An 11,572-nucleotide genomic window follows, 5' to 3' on the forward strand; every position below is an offset into this window, starting at 1 on the left:
GTGTCTTAATGTCGAATACTATTTAGGCATACGCAACAGAATCTCTAGCGAGTGATGAGGACTCCATCACTCGATGGTCAAAAAACTGCTCGATGGTCTAGACAACGCTAGCACTAATATTTCTATCGCTCGCTGGTTTGATCATCGCTCAGCAGTTCCTGATCCGACGGCCATAAATTCCCCCGATAAATACTCAACTTCAAAATCATTTCAACTCACACCAAAATTTCTAAATCTCTCTCGAATTTCTTAATCTCTCACTATTCTTCTCATTTAAAACAAGATAAACTAATTACAGCTTTTCTACACTTCTTAATTTCTTGTAATATGAATTCTCAATCTCAATCTCAGGGAAAAGGTAAAGGTAAAAATAGTAACAAAGTTCGGGGTCCAAATCACATTGTCTCTCAAGCTGAATATACTGTCATAATTATGTTTTTTTTTAATCTAAAATTGTATCGGGTGCACAACAACGTTGGTAACACCATATGAGATAACATATTTATGAAATATCAAGAACAAACCATGAATATCAATGATCGAGATGCGACTGGGTTTTCACAGCTCTTCATTACGATTAATAAGGAGACCGCCTCTTATGTTGCTGGGATAATACAAGCCAAGAGAGGTCGGGAGAGTGGTGCTGTGGATATTGATGTGGAAACACAATATCGTATAGATTGACAACGCAAGAATGGAAAAAAAATTCCAATTCGAAAGTTGTTATCATATTTTAAAGGTGTTGAAAAAATATAATACAGGCGCGTTAGCAGCTAATCAACAAGTACTAAAAGACCACCATACAATTCTTCTCCCTCAACACCAAATCCTTCACTTATTCACTAGGTCCATAAAATCCAACTTCCTCACCAGATACCACAACAAACCCAAATGCCAACTTAATCCTCAATGATGGTGCTAATTAAAAACTTCTACGAGACCTTCGATGGTTTTAACATGTCAGAGTTTATGGAACATCAAAATACCATCGAGACGCAAAAAGCGGTTGACTGGAAATTTCAAAATAGTGAGACGGAAAAAAAAATCGGCTTTGTCAAGAAAATTAAATTTGTCAATGACTATGGCAAGCATAAGATTCTTGGAGCGGACACTTCAATTATGAACGCCCAACAAAAACATGTGTGGCAACTCAAATTTGACAAGATACAAGCATAGATTGAATAACAAGCTAGATTTAATAACAACCCAATTGTTGATGATGATGGGGATGAAAATTTCGATGTAGTAGTACATCTAGATAATTGATTTATTAATTTGAAATGTTGTTGCATTCTACTGAAATATTAATTTGAAATGAAAAGTTTATTAATTTGAAATGTCATTACATTCTACTTAATAAGTTTTACTTAATTATAACACCACATTAACATCATTACATCATATTAAAATCCCATACGGGTAATGAGAAACTCCTTGAGAATGTGAAAATGAGCTTAGTATTCAAAATTCTTTCTTTTTCATCTTCGATGTTCCTCTCGAGATCCCGTAACACTCATCATAGGTTTCACCCCTAAGTCCATATCGACTTACAATCTGTAGTAAATTTATAATATTTCAAAAAATCGACAAAACTGTTTTGCATGATCCCGATTGTAAGGGTTACCTGTGTCATTACAGAAGGTCTCATGAACTTTACCCCAATATCTCTGACTGACTAAACCAGCTTGGTGATGTTCTTCACCCCTCTTAGGATAGTATATATATAGTTTCTACAAAGAGACGAATTTTCGTCTAGAGTAAAGTTAGAATATTTGGATGTTCAATCCCTCGTAGGCCGATTCTGGGTTGAGGTTCCTCATTCATGAACAACACTAAGAATCAGTAGATATTTATTTATATATAAGACGATTTCCACAATTGACGGATATGAATGTATTTATAAACCGATTACGGCTTTTGTTTATATAAAGGTTGATAGTAACAATTGACTGATATGGATGTTTCTGTAAACAGATTGCAACAATCGGCATACATAGAGGTTTATATTGAATGTTTTCTATAACCAGAATCGATATATATATATAAATGTCCACATCGGTCGATTATGGGTCGATGTTCTTCAACCACGAAGAACATCAAGGAAAATCGGCCGACGTATATGTGCATATCAGATGATTGTGCAAAATCGTCTGATATAAAAGGACAATCGGCTGACATATATGTGCATATCATCTGATTAATCAAAATCGGCTAATGTGAACATTTATATCAGCCGATTCTGGATAAATCCAGAAAACCCAAAGTTTTGAAAAAATTTCAATTTTGTATGTATGGATCAATCAAGAATCCAATTAAGAGGAGCTGGTTGATAGAAAAGTATCTAAGATAGTGGGAATTAATAGATTTGATTTAGTCTTTTAAATTTTAATAGTGGGGATAATTTATTACTTTCACCCTTTTTAGACACTCTTTATCCTTGTGATCTAAGTGGATGAAGAAAATGATAGTCCCCAAATTAATAAAAAGCATAGGCCAAAAATTAGCCAGGAAAATAAACACCAATATAAAATTGAGAGAGAACTCAAACCTCTACACACTTAAAAATTGACATTGGTGAAATCATATTTGCAACCTCTTAGGTTATATAAGAAAATGGATTCCTTAATTAGAAAAATTAGTGTCCCATTTAGATAAAATAATCCAATTACACACGTAAAAGCACTTTTATTAGAGCATTGCTTGGTCGAACTCACAAGTGGTGATATATCAATCTTGTTGTCAAATTTGGTTGTCAAAAATATATCTTGATTTCTAGTATACAATTAGTTAAGTCTCGGTCTAGGATAGTGAGGTTGAGAAACGAACCAGTCATCATTTTTGTTCTGCCGTTTGAAGGCGAAGATCAACTGAAGCTTTTGGATAACTTCATCAACAAAAGGTAAGTGAGGACTGACCCACCTATTTCTTCAAGTTATATTCACCTTTCTATCTTTGAGATGATTTTCGCATAACTAATTAGACTAGATTGCATAGACAAGAATTTCGAGTCGAGAACTTGTTAGAGCATAGCTCGGTTGAACCCACCAAGCGTTGGTATGTCAAGTTTGGTTGTCATATTTTAGTGAACCAAAACTCATTTAAAGAGTCGCTTGATTATTTACTAGAGTCAACTTCGTATAGGTTAGCTTGAAAGTATTAGGATATGAGACATTACAAGTATAACGTGAAGACTTGAAGAATGTGAATAAGTAAGAAGCTACAACGACGACATCATCCTTCCAATTGAGGTTAGTAATATTTGACTTGAACTGTTTCATTCCCTAACATAACTTTCAAGTCGTGCATATTGAAAACATAACGGTGAAGTTGTGAATGATTATACTCTAGTTAGACATAGTATTAAGGAATACAATACGAAATATAATGCTTATATTTTGAACTTCGTATATACGACATCGACATAATCATATGAATGCTATTGTGATTATGTATGGGTAAGGATGAATATTTCGTCCTAGGAAACAATGTTTTACATTTTTTTAAAGGAAGTACAATTCATAAACTTGTTTTATGAATCGAAAGGGAAATCGCTAGGCTTATTGGTATTGTTATTCATTGCAAATCTTTGATTACCAATATGTGTGTTTAGTATAATCGTTCATGACTTTCTTATGTTCTTGGTAAAACTATTCAAAACGCCTGACTTTTGTATTAGTATGATTTTTATTAGTGAAATCGATCTTAAGTAAACACCTGAGATGGTATGATCGATTTGTTGTAATTGGTATGACCAAACTCTAGACATTGGGGGACCGATCCTAGTAAGAGGTGCAACCGATCACAAAAGGGGAATCGATCCTTGTAAGAGGTGCAACAAGTTTTTTAGTAATTGGGAAACCGATCCTATGAACATGTGCAACAAATACAAGTTAGATAACATATATATGTGGCAACCGATCCTGGTACCTAGTCAACCAAGTTTTGGTAACTAGCGTGACTAATTCTAGTACCCACATGGAGGTAGAACCGAAACTTGTTTTGGTAGAACCGTGAAACCCATGATTTGTGATTTGATAGGATAATCAATCACATAGTTCTTGGAAGTCAGATGAACCAATTCTAAACTTTTGGAAGTGTGGCAAATCGGTTCCAAGATTGTAAATATGAAAAAGGATTTACAAAGTAAAGATATCGACATACTTTGAACATATGCAGTAACTCTTATATTTTATTGTTCAAAGATATTCCTTAATGGCTAAAGGAGAGTCCCGGATCGAAATAAATTGAGAATCTTTTAATTAAGGTTTTTAGTTTTATATGCTTTTAATTTCCAGCAACGAAAATGCATATTCTTAGAAAATAAAAATTAGTAATGTGCATTTACTAGTTGAAGATTTTCTACTGAGATTTCGGTCATTAATTGGACAGAGCATTTCCAGGAATTATGAAAAACGATTCGGTGTTTATTGCATATCTTTGAGAATATTCGGTTTTGGAAATTCCTTGGTGTCCGAACTTCCTTGGTCTATAAATATTGAAGTTTTCATTTCAAGCAAGTTAATCCTCAGAGCCAACAAAACTACTTAGTTGTGTTTTTACTGGTGGAGCCGCCTATTCGGAGAGGAAAGTACCCTAATTAGGCGAAATCTCTTACGACCGCTCGGTTTAAATACTTCTTTGGGATTGAGAAGCTCTATTAGTACCGTTGGTGGGAAACTAGATAAATTATTAGTTTTCGATTGATTTGATTGACTAACGGTTGTTGAACTTTGATTGCACCTAGTTTGTTTATGATTGAGAATCTTCTCTTATGATATAAGATTTACTCAACCAGATCGAAGTTTCGACGGGGATCTTTAGACTGTTTGTAGTTCTAAAGACGTCTTGTGATAATCCATTGTTAATGACTCCGTTTTGTGTGTGAACGATCACAAGAGAATCAAGTTGATTGTGTGCACGTGTTTATTGAATATCAAAGAAGATTTGAAGACAAAGAAGATATTTGGGTTCATAATCTTTGGTGTGCAGAAAACTTTTTTCGGCTGGAAAAGGATCCAACTATAATCGGTTTATCTTTGTGATAGATTTGATTGATTAGTTGAGTAGATCGGCATCAATACAATTCTTTGTGATTTAAAGTATTGATTGCAAAATCTTGACAATTAATTTCATAATTGTTATTGGATGGATCTAAAAACCTGACAAAGGAGTTTATTGGGATAAACGAAAGAGACTTTTGTCAAACTCATATCACGTTGATTGAAAAGAATTGTTACCGAAAAGATTTGTTGTTCCTTTACTGTTTGGAATGCGAACCAAAGGAATTGTTCCAAGTGCGTGACTTATTGCAAGTTGGAGGCGCAGGGATACAGACGGAACTAGGTGAACTATAGGTTTAGTTGCTTGGTCTCAACTATACGAAGTTGGTTAGATTTTGTATAGCGGCTTAATCTTGAGAGTATTCAATTCTGGACAAGGTTCCAGGGCTTTTCTGCATTTGCGGTTTCCTCCTTAAAAAAATCTTGTTGTGTCTTTTACTTTTCTATTTTCTTAATTATAATTGTTTTATTATAATTAGAAGTAAAATACACAAACGTTAATTCCTATTTACTTGATAGCAATCCTATTGTGTTTGGTTAATTCCGAACCTTTTATCAAGTAAACATACTTCGTTGTTGTATTGTCTCGATCTTGTATGCATAATCAATCACACAAGTTATCTTGTTGTCGTATTGTCTCGATCTCGTATGCATAGACGATCATGTGAAGTATGAACCGATGAGTTGTATTGTCTCGACTAAGTCCATAGACAATCACTTTCGGAGAAAGGACTTATAGGTGGAAAAATTTTAGATTGAGGTATATTTGGGTAACTTCGTATTTTCAGAACTAATTATTTAGTTTACGAATTTCTCGAAATATAATGACTAAGCTTAATGAACATTTGTTCATACGTGATAAAATTCGGTGGAAAACAATTTATTGTTTGGAACCAAATCATCATTAAAGTTTATTCGGTGGAGAACAATTTATTGTTTCGAATTGATTTAGAGAAATATAGAGCTACTATATTCGGAATACAAGACAGTATTATCAATCTTACAAACTGAGAAAACTGTTATATGCCTGAAACCGTATTCTATGTATTCATACACGTGGAGGATTAGCTATATATCGACTTTCATATTTGTGTGATATGCATATTCGTATATACATCATGAGAAAATATGTTTGTTTCGTGATCCAGATAGGAATGTATATTTGTATACAAACCATTTTGGAACTGTGGTAAAGGAATCGGGTTAAATAATCAAACCGTTATGAGAGCCAATACAGAGCTATGTTCTAGAACCAGTTTAGTACCCAAATCGGTACGCAAACTGAATGTTCCGTGAACTCCGAAACCGACAAAGGTCTTAAGTTTTCAAACCGGTACATGAACTAAAAATTTCTGTAGACTCCAAAACTTTGAGTTAGTTCAAAGTTTGCAAACCGGTACGTGAAATGAAAAGTTCTGTAAGAGTCCGGAACTCGGTAATTGCATAAGTTTGCAAACCGGTTTATGAACTGAGAGGTTTTTTTGACTCCGGTACTCGGTAATTGCATATAAGTTTACAAACCGGTCCGCATACTGTGACTCAACGGATTCACGAATGATCCAATAATTATACTTTGTACATTTACAAACAATGTTGAGATTGATTCAAGTGTAATCAAATTATTTATATGAAGTGATTTGCATTTGATCAATTCTCTAATTAACACAAGACTCATTTGATCATATTATTATAACTCGATATTTATGTCTTTGTGAACATGAAAATGAGTGTTAAGCTTTTAAGTTCAAATCGGCTAGTTTCGGCTAACCATGTTGAACATAGTCTTTATACTGGTTCGGGTATGGTTTACCTAACCATAGTGTATATCTTGTATATGTGAATAAGATTTAAAGCTTTCATATTACAGTGAATATTGATTGCTTGGTTCCAAATATATCTTAGTTTAAACCTAAAGCAACCTAAGCTTTGAAGTCTATATAAGGGGAACTCTTGACAACTGGGATCTTTGAATCTTGACACTACTTTTCGGTGTTTCCTAGTTGTATCTAGAGTCGTCCTCTCTAGAAACTCTTTTAGGGTTTAGCGACTACAAAGACTTCATTGGGATTCGTGAAGCCAGGTCTAGTTATCTTTTATCTTGATAACTTGAGTATCATGATATTGATTGTTTGTAGAGTCTTGCTCCATCAATCAAGATAGATAGTAATCAACAAAGTCTCTTCGTCTCATACTTTGTTGATTTCACAAGTTTTATACTTGTAAGGTGAATAATAATCTAGGCTGCACTTCGGGTTGCATAAGTCCGGATTTGAGGATATCCATACTTTTGTCTAAGTTGCTATCGATTTTCATCACGTGATGGATCTATCGTTTGATCTGATCATTCATGTAGATCGTAAATCAGGAAATCAATTATAGGCTTAATCATGGGAGGCATATTTGATTTAAAGTTTTCAATTGAGTTGAAGCAACTCTTAGTTGGTGTGAGAACATCTAAGGGAATCAATTGCGCAGAATCTTGCTAGGATTCAAGAGGCGTAAGGAGCGTGACTGTAGCTGAATCAGTGGGAGACTGAGTTCCAGCCTAACTACATTCCAGACTGAAGTTAATTGGTAGTAGGATAGTGTCTGTAGAGGCTTAATACAGTTTGTTGTTCGATATGGACTGGGTCCCGTGGTTTTCTGCATTTGCGGTTTCCTCATTAACAAACTGGTGTATATGTTATTTCTTTTTCCACGTTATATTATTTATCTTTATTATTGAAATATCACAGGTTGTGCGTAGATCAATCATAGTATCTAGGTCCAACCTTGCTAGTTGGATAAGACTTGATTGATCCTTGGACATTGGTCTTTGGTACCGTCCAAGAAATCTCTTTGTAGTTAGGTTCACAGATTCAATTCTATAAATGTTCTAACAGAAAGAGAGAGAGATATATATATAACTCTAGGAACTTTCCTTGATTGAGTTTTTACTCTCGGAGTTGTGTTGAGTTTGTCCATACATATTTCCTAAAACAAGGTTGGTGGTGTATTTTGGTACCCCCAGCACCTTCAACTTTAATATCCCTGATCTTTGTAAGTCAATTTTAGTCAACATACTGATACTATTTGATCATTTTCAGAACTCAAAATACCAACGAAAACTAGTAAAGAAAAGTTATAGCTTGTTTAGACACTATTTACATGTTTCTTTTCGATTTCTAGAATCAAAAAGTCAACTTTTTCTGAAGCAAATATATTCTGGCTTTTGAAATTACTTTTGATATCCAAAAATAACAGCAATACTCTAAATAGGTTTCCTTATTATTATAGGACAAAGAAACTATATATCGAATAGTATTTTTTATTTTATTTTTAGTTTATAAATACAAGATACCATCTGCACACAACCAATATCCCTTACTATCTTACGTTATTAATTAGTCTTTGTCTTTGCGTTGCTTCCCTCGCTAACATCACCTACATAATTTTCTTCTTCTGCATTATCAAGTTACTTACCCTTTAGTAGCTCTTTTCTGAAGTAATTTTTTCACTAGTGAAAAACTCGGTTTATCTTTTTCTGATATTTTCTTGTTTTCCAGATACAATTACTGCCTGAGATAACAATAAATGCCATTTTTGAGGTTATATACTAGTTTGGAGACTCCATCTCTGATACTGGAATCTTAATTTGCGAAGGTCCTGCTGGTGCAAGGTCTTATGGTGCTCGCTATCCTTCTTATGAAGAGTCCTTCCTCCGTAAATCCACTGGTCGTTGTTCCGATGTCCTTTTTAATGATTGCTTACTTCGTCAAGAATTCTATTAAGTTTCTTATTACATGTAATAGTTACTGAAAATGAAAAGGTACCAAGTACACCACCAACTATTCCATTCAGGAACCTGTATGGACAAAACCTAAAAAAATTACAAGTATATCTAAATTAAAGATCTTTGAACTATACGTATCGAAAGTTTTTCTATTTTTTTTCCACAATCAATATGTCTAGATACAAAGTCCTTGAACTTGATTATGTAAAACAGTTCTAGACGATCTAACAAATCAATATCCAAGATAAATCTAATCGTATCCAAATCAAGAGGATCTTAATTCTAACAAGTATAAAACTTAAGACATATCTTTCAAGATACATATTCAACAAGAGATATTCTAAACACTCCCAATGGCCGTAAAAAATAAATATATTTTCTTGGGAAATTTCTTAATGATCAACTCGAAATAAAAATAGTTCATGAACAATAAATTATTCTTAACCAATATTGTTAAGAATCTGCGAAAACTCATTGCTTGAATTATATTTCGAGAGATTTATCAAGACAAGCTTAATTGACTCAAAATTTCTTCTTTGAATATTATATCTACTAAAATCATACGACATAGTCTCGTAAGATAAAATGGTAAATGGCATGAGTAAATAGAAAGGTTCAGTCTTCACATACATATTTATTGTTGAAGTTCTCTAAATGTCCTTGTTTGTTCTCCAATCTTCAATCTTCAAGGATTATTCAATGATGTCTGATATTCAACTACTGTTAGAGCATTGCTCGGTCGAACTCGTATGAGTTGCTATCTCAAGCATGTTTATCAATGTTAGTGATCAAAACTATCAGTCTTGATTTCTAGTCTATCATAGCTAAGTCTCGGACTAGGATAGAAAGTGTAGTTGAGCTCAAGGACTTCATGGTGATTCATCATACAAGAAGAAGAACTACTCAAGGAACCAGTTGAACTTCTCGACAAAAAGGTATGTGAAGACTTGAACTTATCTGTCACTCAAAAGTCTATCTACTCTATCTCCTACTTCTTGAGACAAAAAGTCGTATGCTATATATAGACTTAGATTATACACATTTGGTATTTCGAGCCGAGTATACCTCGCCTATATATATCTCGAAATATGTGTTGGTAAGCGTTTTGCTTCGACCATGTTTATATTTACCTAGTGACAAAAGTCATGATATGTTAAAATCACTTTGAAAATTTCTTTGACGAGAAATAGTGTAACAACTATATAACGTCCTCTAAGAATGTTTCAATGGCTGGAATGGGAGTTTAGATTACATAACCAATGATGGACATAAGTATTATTGTCGAAACACATATGTGCAGTCCTATTCCTTGAACCAAAGTTTGCGAACTTTGTTGATCAAGAGAAACCGGAAGAATGGCTTGTTGCCAAGTACGCGAACTCAGTCCGCGAACTACCGAACTTCTCATCCCGAGATATTTTGCTGGAGTTGACAAACTTGTTACGTGAGTACCAGTCCGCGAACCGGCGGAAAGTCTTTGTCGAGATTTTCTGCTGGAGTTTGTAAACTCTGCCCGGTTGCTTAAGTCCGTGAACCTAGTGTGCGAACTTAAGAAGGTTATATATCTGAAGATGATTTCTGAACTTAAACTTATAAAGACTAAGGAATGCAATTTGCAAACCGTGGCTATAAAGTTCATGAACTGATTCAATTGAATCAAATCATCTTTGCTTCAATTGTGTCTTGTGTAGTACATAAGATTTCCTTGTAATTGAACAACTCTCTAACTAGTTCATTTGAGTCACTTGAACTAGTTATGGTGAAGAAGAATATGGTTGGTATGAAATGCTCATATGGCTAACCTTTTGGTTAACTATTGTTGAACCAACAATGTAGACGTTTGGGTACGGTTAACAAACCTAGAAGCGTACATTTCATTTGTGTATAACAAGCTAAGTTTTCGATCTAACGGTTGAGAAATATTAGCTTGAATCAAAATCAGTTTTTCATCTAACGGTGAATATTGTTTGCTTTGTGACCAAGGCGAAACCCTGATTTGAAAGACTATATAAGGGGACATCTAGCAAATGTGCAAAATTAATCCCCACACCTCACGTGTGATATTAGTTTGCATGCTAGAGTCGTTTCTCCTTTAACCTTTGGTTTTCTTCTTCTAAAACCAGGTTAACGACTTAAAGACTTCATTGGGATTGTGAAGCCAGACCGATACTACTTTTATCATAGTTGTGTGATATGATCTTGCATCTTCTATCATACGAGTACAATCAGATTGATTGGCTTGAGATTAATATCTCCGATAGGCAAGATATAAAAAGTAATCACAAACATCTTCGTCTCATTGTTTGTTATTATGTATCATCTTGTTTCGCTACCATATGATTAAGATTGTTGTGAGGTGATTCATTTATCTAGGCTGTTCTTCGGGAATATAAGACCGGATTGTCAATTGGTTCCTGTTCACCTTGATTATTATAAAAATACGGAATAAAAACTTTAGGGTTTTTCTGTGGGAGACAGATTGATCCTTTGATAGACATGTCTATGTGAGACAGATTTGTTTATTGTTAAAGCCTGCTATTTTGGGTCGTAGCAACTCTTAGTTGTGGGTGAGATCATCTAAGGGAATCAAGTGCGCAGTATCCTGCTGGGATCAGAGGCGTAGGGAGTACAACTGTATCTTGGATCAGTGGGATACTTATTGGGGTTCAACTGCAGTCCATTCCGAAGTTAGCTTGGAGTAGGCTAGTGTCTGTAGCGTCTTAATACAGTGTGTGTTCAA

This window comes from Papaver somniferum, chromosome 2 (genome assembly GCF_003573695.1).
Source record: "Papaver somniferum cultivar HN1 chromosome 2, ASM357369v1, whole genome shotgun sequence".
Lineage (NCBI taxonomy): Eukaryota > Viridiplantae > Streptophyta > Magnoliopsida > Ranunculales > Papaveraceae > Papaver > Papaver somniferum.